Below are 24136 nucleotides of genomic sequence, written 5' to 3'. Positions count from 1 at the left end.
AGAGGAGAAAGGAGGGTTTCATTCTGTTTGTTAAAGATACACACACATGCATTTCTTTGCATTTTTATCAATACAGAGGATACCAGCTTCTTTGCTGCTTCGCTGCAAAGCACTCTACACGTGACCTGCAGCCAGGGAGAGGAACACTATGCCTTCAGCAGGAAGAACATGCACAAATCAGAGCTGCTCAGCTTGGGGGACAGAGGGAAAGCTCCTGCTCCTGAGTTAGTGCATGCCAGATGTCCCTGAGGAGCTGGGATAAGGACTCAAGAATACATCCAACAGGTACCAGGTTTGAAGTCAATGTCATTCTTTCATCCACTGGGACAACCCAACAGCCCCAAGAGCTGAAGCAGTGCCTCTGAACCCCAGAAGCTCTGTTTGCACCCCACATGCTGATAAAGAGGGTCTTTCAGATAATGGCATAATTACATTCCTGTGCCAATGATACCTCTTGCATCCATCACTGGAAGATGTATCTGAACACCACAACTGGCCCAAGCTACAGCTGCTCAAAACCAGTCCCCAGAGCAGCACTGGAGGATTCAGAGCTCACTCGATATGGTATAAACTCCCCTAAAGCCCAGCAAGACTCAACTGTTCCCTCCACAGAAGTCAGCTGTGCCATGACCTCAGATGACAGCTTAAGTACACATTAAAGGAAGAGCAGCTCATGTGCCATCCTGTGTACCTGGCATCATCCTTTATTCCTATGCAAAGCAAATGCAAAGTGTTACTGTGCCAGAGCAGCAGGACTGTACAATTATTGTGGGTATTATCTAAACCCTTCATTCACAAATATGCACAAATAGTTCCAGTAGACTCTTTGAGCAGAACCAGCTGTTGAGCAGACAGGGCAGACTCCAGAGAGTGATCAGTGATGGATCTGTCAAAAAGCTACTAAAACTGAAATATTTTCTTGCTAAATACTTGGCAAGATATTAGAGATTGTGCCAGAACATCATAGGGAAGGAGGAGGGAGAAGTGGAAGGAATGAGGAAAAAAAGCATTATTGCAATTTTTTTTTTTTATTTCTAATGCTACTTTTCACTTGGAATCCTTTCTAGTTTGGCATGGGAACATGCCTTATGATAACAGATCAGAAATAAAATCACTGTTTTGACTGATCCCACACAAGCATTCTTCTTCTCACCCACCCCAGAGCTTTCTCCCAGGGAAAATTGTGCGAGTCAGAGGGTTCCCTGCCAAAGTTTCAGGCAGTTCACACCAGACAGTCTCAGAGAGCTAAGGATCCTACAAGACAGGGCGAGAGAGCTTGGTTCATTGCTGTATTTTAGCCATATACAGGTGCCCTTAGGACTAAACTGGTCTCAGGACGCCCCAGAAACATTCACCCAATCTAAGACAGGAGCCCCACAGACACAATTTCTGGCTGTGTTCAATAATCTTCTGCAGTTACACAGGACAGATTTACTTCAAAATAGCTTCAGAGCACTTGCAATCTATAGTTTTTCTCTTTTACAGGCAATCAGATGTTTCTGGGTTATTTTGATACACAACATTACTCTAGGAAATAACACACTATCAAAGAGCACAGATAAACAGGCTGTTATTTAGGGCTACACAAGCAAGTCCAGCAGCATCCCTTCCCCTTCCTGCTGGAGCAGGACTTCTCTTCCACCAAGGATTTGTACCAAGACCAGTGTGGTGGTGCTGGCAGACGCTGCCACGAACAGCGTGATACGGCCACAGCCTTGGTGAGATGCTGGGGGAGAGCCAAGGGCAGCGCTGGCCTGAGCCATGCGAGGGAGGTGAAGATTGCTGCCGTGCCCAGGCTGCCCCAGGCGAGCCAGCCGCCCGCAGGGTCACTGCTCTGCTGCCTTCCCACGTGGAAGCATCAATCAAGCAACTTCAAACAACAGCACATCAACTAAGTCGCCAAGCCAAAAACCTTAACTATTAATTCAGGACCCCCTGGAGCGAGCTGAGATCTGGAACAAGGACTTTTCATGCAGGAACATCCTTAAGTGAGGGAAGGAAGAGGAAACAGCGAATCAGTGGTGCAAGAGGTGCCTCAGACTCTGTGTGTTGCGGCAGCCCAAGCTGCGAGAAAGCCCCGGGGCTGTCTGTGGCACGCACACGTGCAGGCTCCAGACCAGCACTCAGGGGACGCCGTTTCCTTCATTCCAAGAGCCATCAAGCTATTCGGAGGGGGAGGCTGACCTGTCCATCTGGCCTCATGCTCTGCAGCCCCCGCGGCTGGGTGCGAGCTGCCCTGTGCCGTCAGTGCGGGGGTGCCCCTGGCACACACAGGTAGCCACGCACTCCTGCCCTGCCGCAGCCGGGAGCGCTCTGGGTTCATCCTGCACGCCCGGTGAGCAAAGGAGAGCCCGACCAGCTGCTGCCGGGAGATCCATGGTGCCGTGCCTCCAAAACCCCGGGCCGCTGCAGGGGCTGCGCGCTGACCCTGCTCTGCCGCATCTGCCGCAGCTCTGCCGCGCCTCTAAGGCAGGAATCGTGAGCGTTCTTCTTTGGCCTCGTGCTGCTCCACCGCTCCTCAGCTGATCTGCCCTTGGGACGCTTTCCGAGGAGTGTCAGCATCCCCTGGCTCTAGGACAGTGTTTCCCCATGGCCCACCACATGCCCCCAGCCCCAGCAGCACAGGGTCAGGAGCCACGGATCACTCAGGCTGGCTGCAGCTGACGGGGAGAGGTCCCTGGGCGCTGTCCCCCGGGGATCTGCAGCTGATGGCGGTGCAAAGACCCCCAGCTTAGGCAGAAGCTCAAACTTCCACTGGGGGAGTTTTAGGGTTCTGCAAATCACAGAGGATTCAAGCCACTGTTTTAAAGCAGCCCTGGCTGCTTTAGGGAATACTCTAGACAGCTTTTGCTCTTTTTACCCCCCAGAATCTGGAGGATAGCCACTGCTTTGACGCCACCAGCTGAAGAGCTGATTCACACAGGCACGCACGGGCACTGCACTTCAGCAGCTGAGGTTAATGGTTTGGCAACTCAGCTGGGGCTAACTTATTTTTCTCTAGTGATGTTTCTTAGAGTGCAAGGGGCTTTCACAGGATTAATTCAAACAATTATTAAACTATGTACTCCTTTGGTAGAAAGGGCTTCAGAGGGCCAGTTTTTTTCTTCCCGAGTCTGTTCTTCACTATTATTGCAGGGTTTCAGTTCAGAGACCACTTGCAGAGCTGTTAAATGTTCATCCCCATCAAAATTGAGTGCAGAGGATCTGGCAAAGTATCTCTAGGCCAAATCCTCCCTGGGACTGTCTTCTGATCAGCCTCTCTTTTAGGAGTTTAATGAGTAAAAATATATCTGGAAATAGAACAGTGGTGCCTGGAGAGGGAGGAGAGCAGCACGGTTGAGCCACAGATCAGAGCAACACAGTGCAGGTCTGATTGGTGGAGCTGAGGCTGTTGGGCACAGGCCTGCCAGCGACAGCTCAAAAGGTGTGACATAGCACAGACAGCTCCCTAAAACACTCATGAGGAGCACTGAAAATGGCCAAGCTGGCCAAACCAAGAAATAAGCACAAGGGGTTTCTGGCTTCACATGGCACTACTGAGATCAGATTAGAAAAAGGCACACGTAAATCAAGAGCCAGAGTAAATTCAAATATTAAGGTAAGAGCCTTTTAGAACAGTGGAGAAAAAGGATACAGAAAGGGAACAAAAATAAATGCACTATGGAATTGAGAGGACCAGCAAATATACAAGGGGAAGAAAACCACTTATCTGATGAGAAAGGAAACAGGGGTGGAGCCCCAGATGTCTCATCTGTGCAAGTCTGTAGGTCTGTGCTCAGCTCAGCAGCAATCACCCACGTGTTACTGCAGAAATGCTCAAAGTGGCTTCATACAAACACCTACATTGCATGAGAGCAGGGACTTGTACATCAGCAAAACTATTCACCATTCATTAATGTTAATTCTCTACTTCAAAACACACAGATAACCCACAAAATAACAAAAAAAAAAAGCAAACCTAGCAAATTCTCTATGCAATCAATTGCATGAGATGAATAGTAAATAACCAGAGAAAACTCTTGGCAGGTTCATCACAGATTAAAGAAGTTCAGGCAAATTGTGAAGAAGAGAAAACCATTAGTGGATTGGCTTACAGAGAATGCTCATGAGAAGAGGCACAGTTAGTTGGATTATCTGTTTGCAATGAACTCTGCCACCTGTAATACTGAAGTACCTCACAGACTCTCAGCAGTGTGTTTATTGTGAAGCGTCACAGCAAGAACCTTTTGTGCCAGTTTGGATTGGCAGATTTTTCCTGTTCTCTTCATGTGTAACATGAGTTTCCTTTCAACTGGAAAAAAAAGGACTTTTGGAAACTGAACATCCCAGCAAAAGGAACAAAAAAAATAACCTTCAAATTGTAGTGGGAAACAACTGGGGGAGATGAAAATAGTTTTCAAAAGAAACAGAAGTGTCCATAAATGCAGGACAACTTGCTCCCTCCTTTGCTATGGTAGGAAGAAAAAAGTGACTGAAGATGGAGCCTGGCATAGATCCCCAGGACTCCAGACCTAGAGATTTCTGTATTATACACATAAATAAACAGAGAGCATCACAGGGCAGCCTGCTCCACACAGGGTTCACAGAGGGGACACGTTACTGTTTACTACACAGCACATTAAAATGACAGTGACACACACCACTCAGAGGTGATCATTATTACTGGCTGCTTAAGGGATGATTTGAGAAATGATCTGTAAATTTAATTTTTAATTAAGCCAGAAGCCCTAAGGGGCTTCTGAGTTCAAGCATTAAGGGAGGAAGAGGGAGAAATCAATTCTTGGTGATGGAGAGGTCTAGTAGAATCTAATAGGCCTGGGTAATATATCAAGAAGCTTTTAAGATCAGTCACACAGCTCAACAGAGGAAAGCCTAAAACCCAATTTTAGATAAAGAACTGAGCTGTAAAGTGGAATGGATGGTCACCATTGTTCAAACCTCAGAAAAGCTACTGTCTTCAGCTCTGACACGCATATTACTCAGAAAATAGATAAATGATTAACATCAGGTTGCTTCCAGGGAAGCCCTCACGCTTCACTCCAACCAGCTTGGAAAAGCAGCCATGGCCAAATGACCTTGAAATCCCTCTAAATCTCCAGCATGGCCAGAAAGGGCTACACTAACTATTGATAATCAGTCATCAGAGCACCCTAGAAGGAGGTAAATTTGTGCTGGGAGGCAAGTCTGGTTGCCTTGGTGCACAGCACAGGTCTGTGAGGTTCGAGGCAGCAGCCGTGGCTGGAAGGGACGCGGCCCTGAGTGCACCTGCCCTGCACAGCACAGCTCCACCAGCAGTTACAAAAGCACAAAGTGCAGATTGTCCAGCCCATCTCCTGACTCCAGGCTCGGAGCACCAGACAAGTTGTACCCAAGGGATCTTCATCAGAGACCTGCAGGAGCCGAGAGCCCTCTTGCCAGCTTTGAGAGGACACCATACTGGGGAAAAGCTGACAGCCTCCGGGGCAGGGCTGCCACTCCGAGCCACAGGCTGTGGGAAGCACCAGCATCTTCCCTTCAGCTCACATCCAAGTCCATGTGCGTATTTTCAAGAAGGAAGTTGGGCAGAGGAAATGAGCGAGAAATGAGATGAATGGTCTTGTTTTCACAAACCTTCTCTTCCTTCTCTTCTGAGAAACAAGTCATTTATCAAAGTGCTGTAATCCTACCAACTGTCATAACACTTGGTCTAATTACATCGGGAGAACAATGAGCTTATGTTCAGGAGGAAACTGTCTGCAACAAGGTTGGTAGAAAAACTCTGCTATGCATGATCTTAGATCACAGGTCCAAATGCAAGAACAAATGCCTCCAAGAAGGTGTTGGTGATATTTGTATAAAGCAAACTCCTAGTATTTGGCAATCAAAAAAATCAGTGGGTAATTTTCTGTATTTTCATCAAATGCCATTCCTAGTGCATTAATCTACATCAGGCAGGCTCTGAAGCGGGTTTTCAGATTACACGTTTGGGGGGGAAGTTGCAAGACCCATCTTTTGGAAGACTACAAATCACATTCAAGAACTGTTAAAAATGCCAAAAGTTAAAATTGCTGAACCTGCTCGGGCTGAGACTCCACACTGCAGCTCCCTGCAGAGGCCCTGACATGGTGGTGGCTCTCAGCAGTGCAAGCACTGCTTAGCTCACACCTTGGGGAAAGCATCCTCCACGCCGCAGGCTGCAGAACCCGCTGGAGAGGAACCACCCCTTCCCGTGGTGGCCCCAGCAGGGCTGCTTGGGAGCACCGGGCACCAAGCAGGAGGGAACAGCAGCACGCCCACAACCAATGGATTTATCACGGGAGGGCCTCACGCTGCTGCTCAGGCACTGGCAGCTCCTGATTTGACACCAGAGGCCAGGTATCAGCAGCACCGAGGCTGCACACAGATTTCATTAACACTCTCAGAGCAAAAGGTAGAGGGAGGAGAGGGACATCATCTCAGCAGCAGCAAAGCCAGGCTCTCAGGAAAACAGCCATCATTTGGATTCTTGACACAGAGGCTGGGGATCATCTGCAAAGCAAGATAACACTTCCATCCTAGAGAAAGGTGCCAGAGTAAGGAGTAAGTAGACAAAACCGAAGTATACAGTAACACAAAGCAACACACAAAAAATGTGAGCACTGGGACCAGAAAGATTGATTTTCATAGACAGCATCTAAAGGGGACTGAATATAGAGTTCCCCCCATGGTTTGGAGCATTACTTGATACCACATTGAAAAAAATCTGATTTTCTACCAGTGTCCTGAGTATATATGTATTACACACCATCTTTTTGCTGCAGGCAGAGTAGCAAGGAAGGGATCAAGTGAGAATAAGCATAAAGAGGAGTTTATTTATCACCCACTGGTGATGTGGATAGTATTTCCAGATCGCCAGTGCATCCCTTGCCTTCTGAATTTTACCCACTGAAGAACTTGGGCCTATGGCTCTAAAAATAATGGCCGTTATGGATCTTCCATGAGACGTTGAGCCCACAAGTACAGGTTGAGGGACAGATCTTACCCAAATGAAATGGCCACAGCATCATGATATCAAGGCACCCAAGGTCACTGACATCAACTGCCCACGCTGCAGGCTTGCAGCAAGGAGATGGCCCCTTGTAACACAAGAGAACACAGAGCACTTCACAGGCTGACTCTCTGAGCTTTACCCTCAAAAAGGTCCCAAAGATCATATGAAAGTTGTTAGAAGGAGCAAGGTGTTTCCAAAGAAAAAAAAGCACTTGTAAGTTTTATTCCTTTCAATTTATTCCTCTAAATTTTGCACTTGCTAACCTAAAAAAACCCAAATTTTCAAACTCTGTTGAAACAAATTAGAAGGATTTCTAGTTTGTCGCTTTCCCACCAAAAAAAAAAAAATCATCCGATGAAGAAGCTGAAAGCTAGACATCAGATGATGGTATTGTTTCAGACTGTCAAACCCGATTTAACTCAGAGAAATTCCGGTGCCAGCACGCTGCCTCCCGTGGCTTTATTTGCCTGGGCAGGCACTTGACAGCAGCTCAGCCCCGCCAGGCTCTCACTCCAGGCTCCAAAGCGATCCCGAGACTCCTCCGGGGAGACAAACGTGAGTTTTTCACGAGAGCTTGTTACCTCCCGGCTCCGACAGCGAGTCACCGCTTGCTCTCAGGTTAAAGCTCCTGCTGTGTGCCGAGGTGCCGAGCGCAAACGCGACTGCCCAGAGAGCTGGAGCCAAGGCGGGGATTCCCCAGCGGTGCTGCGGGAGCAGCGCGGCTCGGGGAGCCCGGGAGGAGGAGCTGCTCCCTCCGGCCCTGCCCGGCCCTGCCCGGCCCTGCCTGGCACCGCCTCAGCCCTGCCCAGCCCTGCCCGGCCCTGCCTGGCACCGCCTCAGCTCAGCCCTGCCCAGCCCTGCCCAGCCCTGCCCGGCCCTGCCTGGCACCGCCTCAGCCCTGCCCGCGGGCTGGCACCGCCTCAGCTCAGCCCTGCCCGGCCCTGCCCGGCCCTGCCTGGCACCGCCTCGGCCCTGCCCGGCCCTGCCTGGCACCGCCTCAGCCCTGCCCAGCCCTGCCCAGCCCTGCCCGGCCCTGCCTGGCACCGCCTCAGCTCAGCCCTGCCCGGCCCTGCCCACGGGCTGGCACCGCCTCAGCCCTGCCCTGCCCGGCCCTGCCTGGCACCGCCTCAGCCCTGCCCAGCCCTGCCCGGCCCTGCCTGGCACCGCCTCAGCTCAGCCCTGCCCGGCCCTGCCCACGGGCTGGCAGCGCCTCAGCTCAGCTCAGCTCAGCCCTGCCCGGCCCGGCCCGGCCCTGCCCGCGGGCTGGCACCGCCTCAGCTCAGCTCAGCCCTGCCTGGCCCGGCCCTGCCCGCGGGCTGGCACCGCCTCAGCCCTGCCCTGCCCTGCCCAGCCCTGCCCGGCCCTGCCTGGCACCGCCTCAGCCCTGCCCTGCCCTGCCCGGCACCGCCTCAGCCCTGCCCTGCCCTGCCCAGCCCTGCCCGGCCCGGCACCGCCTCAGCCCTGCCCTGCGCGCTGCCGGGCAAGAGGAGCCGCTCCCAGCGAGGTTCAGCCTCCTTCCGAGGCCTTGCTTTACGTTCGCTTAAAAATTCATAGAGGGGAGCATAGTCCGAGCTGTGAAATGGGCATGCAGAGATGTGCCCTTCGGTGCGAATGGAATGATAAAATTAGGTGTGCGTTTGAGGAAAATCCCTGGAAAATGTGTTGGAGCCCTGGAAAAGCTAATCGCAGAGACCCCACCGAGGGCTCGGCTGAGCTCCCCACAAGGTCACGGCACCAGCCCCTGCTCCGGGGCGGCCGGAGCAGCTCACGGGCTGAGGATGCAAGAGATTTTAACCCCACGGGCAGAGGAGCTGAACCATCAAAAATCCTCAACCAGCCAACCTGCGAAGCCTGTCATGAAAAAAAAAGCACAAAACCAGTCGTTTGAGCAATGCCGGAGCCTCTGCAGAGCCAGGCCAGCGCCCAGAGAGGGGGGTGATGCCCCAGGGAACCCGCCAGCCCCCGGGCATCGCCCCCGCTGCCGCCACGCGAGGGCAGCCCGAGGGCTCCGCCGGGAAAACATTTACTGCCCAGTCCGGCTGGATCTTCTCCTCCTTGGGCATGAACGAGCATAAGTGAGCTTGCTTTGCAATAATACAGATTTCTATGTCTCAAGCAAACACAAACAAGCCGAAACAAAATAATAATAATCATCACCATCATCGTCATCATCCAAATAGAAAACCCTCAGAAATATTCTTTTGCCAAAGAGAGTGACCATGAGACATCTTCTCACTGCTTCACTTGGGCATGATGCCAGAGCTGGCTGAACTTCGGGGTGAAGGAGGCAGAGGGGGGAAAAGAAGCATTTTTGAGGTTAGAAACATGTCACTCACCATTTTTCAAGAGAAAATTCTGAATTGTTATTTTCTGGGAAACAGAAGTTTTCATTTTGATTATTTTTTAAAAATACCTTTCATTTTTCATTATTTTTCAGTTAAGGTAAAGGAGAAAAACTGATAGAAAATCTGATAAGTGAAACCTTGCTTGACCTTTTCTTTCTCCATAATTTTATTAGAAAGAAGCTGAGAATGCCTCCTCCATAAACCCTCACTTTATACAGCTATTCCAATCTTCCTGTGAAACGATGAGGGGAGGAAGTGAGAAAACCCGAGTCCTAGATTTGAGCAAAAATAAGGTTTCAACAAAATAAGATTTCAACAAAAATACATTACATAAAAATCCTACAAGTAATTAATTTCTAAAATAACCCCCCTTTACTTGACAACCTTTTTTTTTATTTATAGGTTCTTGACTACCAGACTGGTATTCACCGATGTTATTCAAATATAAATTCATTCAACAGTCTGTAATTCCTGAAATTATGCATTTAGAGCTTCATTTCAGATGCACTTTATTCACCATTTGTTGTTGTCCTGCTACAAACACGTCCAGCATCCAACCAGGCAGAAAAGCAGCAGAGATCCCAAGCACTCCAGCTCTGGCAAACCTTGAACACCTGGCTCTAGAGAGAAGCAGCATCACTCACATCCTACCTGCCAATTGCTCAGCAGCTTTAGGTGTGTCAGAGAAAAGTGGAATTAATGAACTGCCCTGACCAATTTGTTGATAACTGTTATTAGTTATCACTATTATTATTGCAAGAAATGGGCAAACCTGCCCTGCCGATGCCGTCCTTGGGGCACCCACAGGGAGCCCCTCCTCTGCCTCAGCTCTGGCTTCAGGTTTTCCTCCTCCAGGCATTGATTTGGGGTGATCATATCTACCTGACAAGAGCCATGCCCCCGGGTCATCTAAGAGCACAGTGTCCTACAGGACAGCAGCTGTGTGATTTTTAAAAAAAAAAAATTTTAAGCACCATATTGTGTTTCAGCTGGAAGCAGGACACTGACTGTGAAAACTGGATGATGTGCCAGCAGGAGCTCTGGAGTCCGAGTAACAAAGATTGAATTAACCTCCTGAGGTGTCCCTGTGGGAGAAAACCACAACCATTGCTTCTGCTTAAAGTCTGTGCTTTCCCAAATGCAGCTTTAAATCCAGAGACATGAGAAATGCTCAGGCACTGCAGGCTCCAGTGCTGTACACACAGGGTGTAGCTGCTGTCTGAGGCTCTCTGCACAACCGCCCAGCCTTCACTCTCTAATGGAAATGCCATGTCAGCAGGGACCATCCACGAGCACCACATCTGCAGGTAGGATGCCACATCAACCCAGATAATGCAAATCTTCTGCCCACTCCAGCTTAACAGCAAAACTTCTTGACTCTAATGTAGAAACAATTTGGTCCCAGAGAAGAAGCCCCCAGACCCAGCGTTATTTTCCTTCCAACAAGTGCATAAATGTTTCCCTTTAGCAGTGACACAGAGGCCATTAGTTAGGTTGATACAGAAAGCTGGGAGAATCCCCTGGTTACACAGTGTTAGTGTTGCAGAGCCTGTAATTAAACTTCGATTCCTTTACAACTCAAGACAAGTTCCAGACAGTGGGCTGAAAATACATTTCAAACAGATCTTCAACATTCAAGACCATCTGTTTCCCTTTTTTGTGTGAAGTATTTTTATTTGCTGCAAGTAATGAGCTTAAACAGATTTTAGGAGATTTGTTATTAATAAAGGAATGTGAAAAATTTGCAGGAAAGCAAAAACCACATTCTGCACCTGGGTCTGCTCGGGAGCCTGGGCTTTGCTTGGAAGACTCTGTGTTCTGCTACATCCTTAAATCCAGATTTAGGTTTCTGAATAAAAGAGGTTTCATCTTCAGCACTAAACCACCCTTCATGTAACATTGTTTAGGAGAGGGAGTGAAGAGCAATTTCCACACCTGAATCTTCCCTGGGAATATACTGCCTCACGGGCAGAATGCAATTAGTCAGGCTGGAGTTTGGCCAGGACATTAAGGTTAATGGCCCTACTGCTGCCAAGTGCCACACGACGCTTAATGAGTGCAAGCAGCAGAGGAGCCCACCGCAGGTCTCATCCAGAGCTTGGCATCTCCACCTGCCTCCTGTCCTGCCACAGCTCCCCGGGAGCGCTGTCCCCGTGGGCACAAGGGTCTGCACCAAGGCAGGCAGAGGCAGCCGTGCTGCTCCCCCAGGCCATCCCTTGCACACACCCAGGAGCTAGATGACACCACCAACGAAGACAGACAGGGATTTAAGTGGGATACATTTCCTATGGGCGTAGACGGTAAGATCATGTTCAAATGATGCCAAGAGGCTGTATCATCACTGGACGTTCAGCAACGGCTTCCTACAACTGACACAACCTTCAGTCAGCGCTTTCTCCCCACATCTATTATTAAAGCTTGGTTTTGGCCAAGGCAGATGTGTGAAATCCATCACACCAACTGGAACAAAATGCACTATCTGCCTCATAAAAAAAAAAAAAAAAGTATAGCCCCCCTCTTTTGTCTAGGTGCAGCTGCTGCTGCCCCTGGGAGCAGGCATGACCCAGGGGAGGACACAGTACAGTCCCTGAAGGTACTGGGAGCACTGTGTTTGTAGTAACCATGCATGGTGGAAGGGACAGATACCCCATAATTTAAGCAAGAGATTTCCCATACAGTATCTGTATTACCTCACGGACACTGGAGGAAGAGCACCTGCTCTGCGCTGTACACACCCCCCTCACAGCCCCAGGACAAGGACACTGGTCCATCTCTGCTCTGCTGCTGTCACCCACAACGAGTGACAGCTTTGGGTGGGTGCTGCTTCTAATACAGGTATCTGAACCAAGATTAGCACGTGGGTACAACAGCCACGGAGTGCCAAAGCTGGGCCATGTCAGCCATTTATTTACTGTAGTCAGTCCCTAAATCTGTTTTGCAGCTGCTGTCTGCATAAATAATGAATAAAGCAATGAATCTGGCAGGGTTACCAAACTCTTTCATTCAGCTGCTCTTGAACCAGTTAAATTCTGCTGCGATTCATCTTCCTGCCTGAGCCCCAGGGAGAAGGGGGGAGAGGGGGCTTTATTTCTGTGCACTGCCCCGGGGCATCCAAAACCAATTCCCTTTCAGCTGCAATCCTGCTTTCTCTCATTTTTATTGAGGCAGGGAGCAAGACTGAGACTCTTTTGAGCTACAGTATCTTGCCCTCTTCCAGGCACAGGTCACTGATTTCGAGACAGAAATCTTAGATGCTCAGGTTTTCCTTGTAATGAAAATCTATGTTGCCAATTTTTTGTCCGGGGTGATGCCACCAGAAGTCACTTGCTATTGTCCTTTCAGCAAGAACCACTTCTGCCTTCCTGTGCTGCAAGAGGATCACACTGGCTTGGTGATGTGGGGAGATGCCACCCCCTGCCATGAGGCAGGACCGAGAGCCAGGCAGGACCAGTGGCCACAAGAGGGTCTTGGATGACCGCAGCCTTTGAAGAGCCTTTGGCAGCAGGGTCAGGGGCAGCCTGAGAGGTACGAAGCAGCGAAGGACAGGGCTTGGTAGATCTAATACACAAACAGCCTCCAGATAAATAGCAGCAAAAAAAAGCTGTCTAAATATAAAGCCAGATTTATAACTGGAAAAACATCTCTTCCAGTTTCAATTAATTGCTGTTTCTTGATTGCATGTACTGCCAAAGCTCTGTTTGCTATGACAGCTTTTTCCAACAGAATTACTGCTTTCTGTGCCATGCATTTTACCATTTTCTTCAGTCCTTATGCCTTTTCTGGATCTCATCATGCTCGTGGCATATTACATGAATTTCTGCTTGCCCCAGCTGACTTACTTGTTAATAGATCCTCTGTCTTTGGCATATTTCTTGCCATTCTCCACTGTTGAAAGAAATTATCCTACATAGCACTAAAATCAGTTACACTAATGATCAGCTCTGTAGCATGATTTTTCTTGTTTTAATCATCAGGAAGAAAAATCAGCATGTTCAACGTGGTATTCAGTTACCTTTCCAGTCATATTTTTCTGTTTCTAAATCATTTCTATTCTTTTACCACAGGCTCTCCCAGTTTGCACCTGACACATCATCCTGACATCTTCCTCGTGGCTTTGGGGTTTTTTTTGTTTTCACCCTAAATTTTGAGCTGGCAATTTGGGAGGCATGTTCCTAGAACATGTGAGACATCAGGTCTTGCCTTTAAAGCACCAGAATTTACTTTTTCCCGTCCAACTTTTTATGCAGGAGCACTCAATATGCAGCAGTGCACAGGCTGTCAAGGAGAGTCTGACCTGGGACAAATCTCCAATCTGTACTTTGGGTTTGGAGCCATGAACACAACATGCTGGGAGCCCAGTCCTGCTCTGTCCTCCAAGCAAGCCTCTGTGTTCTCAATGGCAGATGCAATCTGATCCAGCCCACTGCACTTGTTATTAATACAGAGCTATGGTGTACTTTATCAATGGGTGAGAGTCATTGTTCTCTTCTAGGAAAATTCAAAACAGTTTTAACACTACCCAAGGAAATTTGCAGTTCATTTATTCACAAAGAATAAAAGCTCATTTTTCCTTGTTCTTAGAAAGCTTTTTAAACTGCCAAAATCTACTTGGGAGCAGGGTAGAAAAGATTTACACAAAATTCTCAATAAAATTCATTTGGACCTATTTACAAGACAGAATCTACTTCTCAGATATTTTTTAAGAACCCATTAGGAAAGCAGTAAATACATAACCCAAGTTTTAAAAAATAAAATAGCATGGTACTGTTCCCCACATGTCATCCTACTTAACAGTGCTTTCGATGTAGTTGGGAAATTCTCTACATCAGCCTCAGTAAAACTGCACAGTCACTGCATTAGTGCCCCGTGTATGGGCTGGGTGAGAGGCAGCAGAGCACCACTGGAAGCTGCAGGTCCGAGATGAAACGTGCTGCAGCGTGAGGGGACGTGTCTGCTGTGCCATGTCCCCAGCCAGGGTTGCTTCCCTCTGTTTTCTCTGTGCCAGTTTCTCCCCTGACTCTGCCCATGCCACACCTGAGCTTGGACCAGCTCTGGATTCAGATGTCGGCAAATCTCAAAGTCAGGTCCCTGGTAGGAAAGGGCCCATCTTATCCACCTGAAGTGTGGGTGAGGTAGGGTAGACAAAGACCTGCAATGTCCTTTCCAAGTGTACTTTTAAGACCAAGCCCCAGGGGGGTTTCCTCTCAGGCCACCCAGGGCTGGCCTCAAATGAGGGCAAATAGCACGGACAGGTGGCCAAAATGGCCTTGAGCCAGCCCAGCTCAGCAGACAAAGCCAGGTCTGTAGGGGACGCAGGAGGCTGCACCTCCCTTGCCAACTCCCTCTGCCTCCAGCCTTGCCCAGCCAGGAGCTGCCTCACCCTCTGTCCAGGCCAGGCCCATGACAGCTCTGTGCTGCTCTCCTTGCTCTCTCCTGTCTCCTGCTTCAATCAAGCAGACAGCAGCAAATTGCGAGCAATCACCAGGAAAACCCCTTGGTCAGTTTTGGGCAATGCTTTCCATGGTCTCACGCTGTCCTACTCCATACATTTTGTTAAACTGCTTCTTCCATCTGGTACGAAAGGGGGGTGGATACTGTGCCTAAGAGCCCTGCAACTGCGGCTGCATCAGAGGCGTATTCATGGAAGACATTTGTATCTTTTAAAATAAATACTTTTTTTCTACTGACATTTTCTTTAATGTTTTTAATCTGTAGAACTAACTAACTTCCTTCCTTCCTTCGTCTTTGAGCACATATTAGCCTTTCCCTGCCAGATCTTCAGCTGGAATAAATTTGGCGTCCCAACCCCGGTTCATTAGATGATGTGAACATGTGTGTTCAGTTGAACAGGCCATTCACAGGCTTAATGCTTATAGATGAATTTTGGCTTGTTTGGCTTGAAAAGCTTGGCTTGTGTAGGCCTCCAGCTGCCATTCAAATAAGGACATGCCCAAGTCCAGCCTGTTCAACATACCTGTGCAAAAACAGATTCCCCAGAGAAGCTTTTCCGAAGTAGGAAATACCCAATTTCCCAGGCGCTTGTTCAATTACTGCCTGATATTGTGGAACACAAACATCACTGCATAACACCATTCCTTCAAACACAGAGCAGTGATGTTTGAGTAACTGGAGCATAAATATGGTTCACCTCAGGCAAGAGATAAATTACATTAATAAAGTGTGGTAGTGTTCTTTAATTATTTTGATTAGGCATGACAGAAGATGGTATTGTTCAGAAAAGCTTCATTTCCTGAAGTAAGGAATTGTCACTGTAGATCCCAATCTCTGAGGTGCAGGTGGTTTTTGGTGCTTTTTTTTCACAGAGCAAACATTAGCAGAGGTTGGTGCTGCTACACCTGTCATGAGGTGTCCATGACCCATGTCCCTCTCATACCTGGGTTCAGCTGTGCTCCTCTCCAAATGGATCCTACAGATCTTCATGCTCTGAGGGGGTTCCACAGCTGCACCCTTCATCCCATCAACTTCTTCCAGACTTGTGGGGAGACAGACAGACTGTGACTGGAAGTCCCTCTTTTACAAGTCCATTCCTAATATACAAAGAGAGAAAAATTTTAAAAAATAGTTTTGTTATTCATCAGTGTAATTCAAAACTTCCAAAGACCCTGCCAAGTCACCATGCTAATTCTTGGTAAGACATAAATTTCAGACATGTCTCCCATGATCTCTGCTGTATGTTATTTATTTATTTATTTATTTATTTAGTAAATCTGCTGTGCCATTAGATTCAGTAAGACCTGCTGTGATGCTCATGCTTTGCAAATGTTTGAACTGTGAAGTGTCAGGTCTGGAAGATCTATTTAACAGTGGCTTTGTTGTGCCAGACCTGGCTGCAGAGGATTTGCTCAGGCTCTGAGCCGCTTTCTATTCGAGTCAGACCCCTGTACCATGCTCTCCACTGTAGCCCTGAACTTCAAAAAACTATGTGCAGGTTCCTAATTCACTCACATATGTGAATAAATTCTGAACCATACCTTTATGTACCCAAATATTGCTGTGCAACCTGACTAGTCAGGTCCGATACTTGCCTTCAGAAATCAGTGCAAATTCTTCCTTTGATTCTGCTGTAAGGAAAATCATACTCGTTCTAAACTCAGCAGCTGATTTTCTACTGACATACAAGAAGGCAAGATTGTGGCTAAAATTTTTAAATGATCAATGTATGGTTCCAGAGCAGCCCATATCCCCAGAGAGGAGAGAGTCAGTCCTGCCAGAACATGGGCACCTTGCTGTCACAAAAGCCTAGTGCTGTACGTCAGCACTGCTAAGGTGAATAAAGTGGTCTTTCTTGCCCGTTGATCACACAAATCCAATTTGCAACCTTGTTTTCTCTACATGACAGTTACAGGAGACAGACCTGATTAAATATTTCTGTTCTGATCAAGGAGCTCTCACAGGCAATCCTGTGACTGCACACCAAATCCCTCCCCAGGGCTCGGCTGCACGCTCTGCCTGATGGGCTGTGCTCAGCTGGGCTTGTTGCAGACCTGCTTTGATAGCAGTGCACAATGTGTTTGGAGTTTTAGGAGCAGAGATGTATTCACGTTCATACTCCTGTCCTTGAGATCCAGCAAAGATTGCTTGCAGTTGAAGGACACTCAAGGTTTTCTCATCTTTCCTGAGGCACACACAGACAAGTGTTCACCCACTCCCGAGCCTCTCTCCTCACTGCCTCCCAGTTAAGATGCTGACTGAGTGCTTTATTAATGCCCAGCCAGCCAGGTGTCAGGGCTCCATGTGCTGTCTGTTTACCAAGCAGCACCAAAGACTGTACTAACGAGTCTGATGATATTGAACTCGATTTACATTTCAAGTGCAACCTGTTCCCTACAGGAATGCTTCGTTACAGGTCTTCCCATGGCAAGAGAACAGCAGCTGATGGAACACATTTCTTGAAGCCATGCCAATGGCTATTTATGTGTTGTGTTTGTGACTGCTCTGTAGCAGAGATTACAGCCTTGATGTTGCTCTCAGTAGAACGATTGAGGGTTAACTCCTTTGAAACCAGTGCAGCTACCCCAGGATTACATTTGAGATCAGAACTGGCATTAGCAGAGCTGAGTAATTACAGACAAGTAAAGGATGACAAAACTCATCAGCTCTGCTGTTTTGCCCCAAAAGCTGTGGTGCAGGCCCTTTTGGAGGAGTACAACTCAAAGTACTGTTCCCACTGATGCCAGCTGACACCACTGCACTTCCTCTGGCTCAGAGCCTGGTAGCTCAAAGGTAACCAGAGCACAGTGGACTTCCCAGGGTGATCACAGACACCAGAGTACATTCTTGTTTCTGCCCCTCAACCTCTCTGTCATGCCCAGCCCACTGCTGTGCTGCCCCCACAAGTCTGGCAGTCTGCAGCTCAAATCACTTTTCTCATCCTTCAGCTCCTCTTACAATACCCTGACCTCTTTTCATCTCACTGTGGAACATCTGAAGTGCTCCCTGACATGGGTTATTAGATGGATTTGAAAGAAAATTCCCCTGAGAATATTCACCTTTGAAAAAGTTCTTATTGGAAAATTTTGAGTTCCCAATGGGAATAGGGACAGCAGGAGGAAAGCAGATTTTATTTTGCTAAAAGTGTTAAATAAGCTTTTGATTCCAACCTAAGTTATACATTTTCATAAATGGGAACACAATTTAAATTATTTCTTTTTGTGCTAAAAAGATTGTTGTTTTCCTGCCAAAATACCTCATTTTAATTGGTTTTTCTAGGATGACACTTTTAGGCACAGACGAAACTAACAGCCCTCCAAACTTTATTTTCAAAAAAATCTTTCACTGGCTTTCTTTCAGGTAGTCAATACTTATTACTAGTATTGAAAGAATAAGCAATAAAGGCACTTTGTGTCTCTCCCTTGCTACCCTTTAATATTATCTGTCCACCAATCCAATTGTTCCATCTTGAAGCATTTCCATTTCCAAACTAAAATTGCATTTTACCACTCGGATGTTCTCTATCCAAATCCCGAACAGCTGGTAGCTAAGTATTAATCCATAAAAACCCCAAACCAATATCTTATTAATTCACAAAAATCAATATTCCAGTACACTTTTTGGAGCCAGTTCATTATGTTTAAGCCTAGATTTATACACTGCTCAGTGGAAAACTATCCAAAATGTATCTGTTTACCAATAATGAGACGAACTGGTTGCTAAACCTCATTCCACCAAAAAACAAGCTTTGTGACAGAACTCTGGTTCAGGGAAAAAGAAAAAGTGATCTTCCAGTGTATGTAATCCTGATGCAGTACTGTTTCTTCTTTAACAGACAGTAACACAGGTATCCTTTGGTTTTCTTGCTCTCCTTCCCCTGTGGCCAGGATGTTTGTTAAAAAAGACCCAGCTCTGTACTTGTCCCAGTGACAATTATTCATGAAGGCTCTCTGTCAATTCAAAAACCCTTGGAAAGGATGTGGCATCAAAACAGGCTTAATTCCAGCAGTCTGGGTGTCCCATCACCTTCCTTTGAATACTGAATCCTGTAAAGGCTGCTTTTCCTAAATAAGTAATTTCTTCAGAAATACATGGGGAAAGAAGAACAACCAAACCAAACAAAAAAAAAACCCGTCCAAAGCCTATGGCTCCTGTGGTGGTGTTTTTACCAGCAGTCCAAATGCAACAGCCATTGATACTGATAAGGATTTTTCCACTGGTTTCAGTACATGTATGACCTGAGATCCTAAAAACAAATGAAGCTTGAAATTCCCAGGAAGAGAACTCAACTGTTACCATCAAAAATACACAGGTACATATATATGTATGTATGCATAGATAAATGTATGATAAATGATTATATTTCATTTGCCAAGAATGGGAAAAATCGATATATTTTTATTTATATATATGTTTTTTCATTACTGACTACTGAAGTCTGATCATTTTTCACATGGTGACACCAGGCTCTAACATATTCCTTCCCTTTCTCTTTAGTTCCGAGAATGAAAGTGGCTCATGAATCATGAAGGTTAAATACAAATAACTTGCATTACCACTCGCAGCAGACATGTGGTTAATTGCTGTCTGCCTTTATTGTTAATTGCTGAACACCGGTGCACTGGCACACCTACCACAGGCTTCTGAAGATGAACAAACTCAGCATATGCCCTAACTGTTTGTGTTCTCTTTACAACACTTTTTCTTCCAAAACAACATGGGTAAAATTCACAGATCCTGCCCCTTAATCTCCTTTCCTCTTTGCTGAACACATAGGTTTGTCTGGCTGGTAATTCCTGTGCTACACCAAGGCAGAGAAGAGACAGGCCAAACAGAAGGACTTCAAACAGTTCCAGTAAATGAATCCACCAGCTCCCCAAGACCAGGATTTCCTCCTCACCCCTTTGCCATACACAAGCTTTTGGATAAGCTGGGATAATTCTGCTTCTGCTTCTATTGAAAATGCTGAGCTGATGTTCCTTCCACCCCCAGAGTATGACATGATCATACCAGACATATCCAACTCAGAAAAAAACCCACAGGATGGAGAAAAAAAAGACTTAACACTCACCATAGAGTGGTTTGGGGAGATGGAGGAGTTCCACCATTTGATCAAACATTTCTTTCAGGTTTAAGTCCCGTGGAAAGAGGAAACTTTCTGGTGAGGAAAGGGGTCCTTCTCCTCAACTATACTGGTGCCTGCAGCCCTTACAGGATACCTGGGCCCTTCCCAGCCCTTCCCTGGGTTACCTGCGAGATTTCTCATTGCTGCCAAGAAAGTAAAAAGATGGGTCATTCAGGCTCCAAGGACAGGGACCCCCACAGCACATTTGTGCTCTGTGAGACTGAGCCTGGCCAGCCAAGAAGGCAGATCTGCCCTGTGGAGCTAAATACTGATCCTGCAAGGAATTGCCCTCTGCCATGCAGCGCTCCAGCCCTCCTGCAGACACCTCAGCAGCCCCAGCTCTGACTATGCAAATGCAATTTGAATCACGAGATCAGATGCATTGTCAAAGCATCTCTGAGAAAGAGAGCTGCACAGATTAGAGACAGCACATTCCTCCGATCAAATCAATGGATTCAGACAGGAAAATAGCCTAAGTATTTGCTGGGATGATATACCATCTGCCTGGTGTTTCTCTTGAGTTCCCATATTGGGTTCTTGTTAACTTCCTCTCTGTTAACCCTCATAGGCACTATTTTTCCTCCCTTTCTCATGACATTAACCGAGTTCTGCTAGAGAGCAAGTGCTTCTTTGCATTGAATTTAATTTCCTCTCTGCAGAAACAGACTAGCAAGAACCATATTTTCCAGTCTATTCTTGGCCATATCATGTTCCTGAAAATCAGGCTGAAAAACCTAGAAGGCAACAACCTTGCCAAGAAATTCAGGTTGGGATGCAATGGAGATAAAATCAGTAACAGAAGTGATTGAGGAGTTGTAGGTGCTACTTTACCAGGAAAGACTGAAAAAACTAATCTGTATAACCAGGCTGAATGATAATTAAATTAAATTAGCACCTTTACAGAATATTGAAGCATTAAAGGCAAATCTCCAAAGACATGGAAATCAAGAGGATTTGGGCCCCTGAATGGTTCTGAGAAGTCAGGTGAACATGCCAGATTAATTTTTTTTTTCTCCTCGGGCTTTTGAGGAGAATTTTATTCCAACTTCCTGACATTGAAATCATCAGAGTCACTGGAACTTTAAATAGCTCCCTACTTGTTATGGAAAAGGCAACAAAATTACAGCTGAAGAAATTAGAGGATATTTACAGTGATCGATGGAAATGTTACCAAATAATGGGGTAAAAATGAAAGGATAAAGTCAAAGTATAAGGTGAGAATCTTGTATTTGCAGACTACTGACACATTAAAAATTGGAGTGGCCAAAAGATGAGCGAGCAGAGGAAAGAAATGCTTATACGTAATTGAAATATTGCATTTATTAACTCCCTATCACTCATCTAGCCACTTCTTGAGAGACAGGAAAGAAGAAAGGAAGGAGAAGAAAGAATGTAAGGAACCCCAAAAAGCCAAGAGCACATTTAATGGGTATGGAAAGCACAAAGACTTCCTCCCTTATGGAAGATATTTGGAGGTCTCACCTCCTCATTTTCCTGTAGGAAAAAATGGCACACTGGAGGAGGGTGCACTGACTGATCAAGGTCACCCATCAGGCCAACAGCAGAAACAGCAAGAGGTCCCAAATCTCCAGAGTCCTGCCATGAGCCTCCTCCCTCTTCTTACTGGCTGTTTCCATTCCTGGTATCCATCACTCATTACAGATGTCATTAAAATCCAAATAAAACACAGCAAATACTTATTATTAATTTCCAAAATAATACAGGCCTATTTTTCCCATTGATTCCTGGCAGATTCTTTCCTGAAACTTGCCAGATTGGTACGAAAACAAATACATATAAGTTAGCAATACACGACATGACATGAATGAGAACATTCACTCTCTCTAATCATTCCCACAAGCATTTTGTCACTTTTCTGTCAGTTCTGTTGATAGGAAAGGAAACTGCTTTGCAATTTTAATCTCTTTTCCCTGAGCACATTTTGTTCTTAAAGTTCAGTGATATAAAGCCAGCGTATTGGAAACGGGGGAGGCTGGTGAGAAATATGGAAGAGCTCTTTTTGTTTCTCCCCGTTCCAGAGTGAACAAATACCCATTGGCACGTTGTCAGGCATCTCACTCCTCCCCCCATCTCCTCATCTCCTTAAAATATGCAAAGACATATCCTCTTTGAACCTCTCCAAGAAGGAAAAGGATGGGTATTTCCTCTCGATTAATCCAAAAATTTTGAACAAAGCCACCAGCTGACCCTGATGTCAGGCTCAGAACTGCACAACTGTATTTTCACATTTTCAAACCTAGACCACATCAAAGGCATCTACACATTGCCTGCACCTTCATTTTCTGGCAGCTGTCAAGTGGAGAGGAGAGGCAGAGAAGAAACCAGTGGGGAGCTCAAGAGTTGGTGGTGAGCACCACAGCTCCACCGTCCTCCCTGCCCAGCCCTGGGGAAGTTTGTTGCCACATTTGGATTTCAGTTTCTCATGCACTTTCTTGCACACTACAAAGCAAGCCTGGAGCTCTGCACAGCATATCTGGGGATAATCAAAAAGGTGATGAGTTTATGACAAAACTGATGTAATATGATATGCTGCAATAATATGACTGTTACACTGCACAGAAGGGAACCAGAATGGCTGGGAAAACATAAAATTATAAATGATGCCACTATTTGTTAGACATGAACTGAGTAAGGCATCACAAGAAAGGAAGGGTTGAGGAGCTGCCCCAGAAGTCAGAACAACTCAAAGCAGCTGCAACGGATGTTGAAGGGGACATCAAGTGAACAGTGAAGCATTGACAGCTTTTGATTAATTGGGCCCAAAAACCTGGTGTGGTCTTTCAGAGGGAAGTCTCGGTCCATGGGACCATGAGCTTGGGTCTGTGGGATATGGAATTACCTCTTCAGAAAGGGACACTCCCACGTAACATGTCCAAAACACATTTTATAAACCAGAAAGACATCTAGTTCTTGTGAAAGTAGATGTTCAGCCATTCCCCAAATCAGAGGCATCTAATAAAAATCTGCTCTCCTATCAGCTCAGATCGCATTTCTTGGCTAGGATCCATTTTCTATGAATATAAAGTATGTTTTGTGCCTATTGCTTTATCTTTTCCATGCCTCTCAGACGTAGCTACTATCCATCTTGCCAATAGTTATTTATTACTTCGTGATTATGGGCAGAGTAGGTAATGACCTATTAAATCACAAACCCACACTTACTATCACCAGACCCAAACTCCAAGTGCTAGAAAAGAATCGCTTAATTTCATATGCAGTTAAGAGTTTACTTTCTTTGCAGCCAAGATAATAGATGGTCATTGCAAACCTTTTTCCCAGGAAACTGGCAGTTGGAGTAAGTACTCTATAGCTCATGTTTAAACTGCAAGCAGAACGGTTGCTCTTGATACATATTCCAGGACCAGACCTATACCCAGGGCAGCAGAAAACAATAGCAAAAGTATTTTAGGTTTTATATTACAATGTGCTCTGAAAAAGTGCTGGCATTTGTCAACACTTTCTCCCTCAGAACAGCTGCAGGTGGATTACGCAGGCACGAGGCAGGTGACATACACACCCATCCTCCAACTGCTTCAAGTTCTCCCTACAAACCAGGCGTGGACCCCGAAGGAGGACCAGATGCAGCATATGGGCACATTCCTCCCCTTGAAACAGGAGGAATTATGAGGCAAAAAGGAGTCCCAACCTCAGCATCACCCTTCCAAGGAGATGCTCCCTTTACCAAAGGGAGCCAAGTGTCGGCCTGCATGGTCACTTGGGCGTTGATGATTTTGTGATTCTTGATGAATTATTAGTACTGGCTCTGAAAAGGACACAAAATCATACAGGGACAGATACCATGAGAAACTAGATTTAACTAGTAATCGAATAATTACCCAGGAGAATTAGTTAGCCAGAGGCTAAAAAATCTTATCTTGAAAGAATTCAAAATCAAGGCCAAATAAAAATAAAAGTGTAGTTAAATTTGACATGCTTACATGAGAACTTTTGTGATAAGTAACTGCAAGTCTCTTGCCAAGACCTGACTGATTGCCAAAAGGTTGTGTTTATAGAGGTTGCAAGCAAACCGTTGGCTCAGGTCTCCATCCAGAAACTGGTGGAATTGTAAAAAACTCTTTGCAATCTTCAGTGACTTACTTTCCCCACTCCCAAACAGCAACCCGTGTTGAAAAATAGTATTTATTAAGCAAAATAGGAAAACTCCAGGGCAGTAGGCAAACCCAT

At 46.4% G+C, this 24136-nt stretch overlaps 1 long non-coding RNA gene across 1 annotated transcript in view; it reads right to left on the bottom strand.

Moving 5' to 3' along the window:
- LOC138118901 (uncharacterized) overlaps positions 1-20045 on the bottom strand; it is a 36279-nt gene extending 16234 nt beyond the window's left edge. The window contains exons 1-2 of the long non-coding RNA XR_011155325.1: positions 19877-20045; positions 15749-15902 (exon numbers count right to left, since the gene is read on the bottom strand). This is a non-coding gene — a long non-coding RNA (uncharacterized lncRNA). The remainder of the gene's footprint in view (positions 1-15748; positions 15903-19876) is intronic.
- Between the last annotated feature and the right edge of the window lie 4091 nt (positions 20046-24136).

Source organism: Aphelocoma coerulescens, chromosome 14 (genome assembly GCF_041296385.1).
Source record: "Aphelocoma coerulescens isolate FSJ_1873_10779 chromosome 14, UR_Acoe_1.0, whole genome shotgun sequence".
In the NCBI taxonomy this organism is placed as follows: Eukaryota; Metazoa; Chordata; class Aves; order Passeriformes; family Corvidae; genus Aphelocoma; species Aphelocoma coerulescens.
Note: the sequence above shows the minus strand (reverse complement) of the source record. Positions and strands in the feature narration are given on the sequence as shown.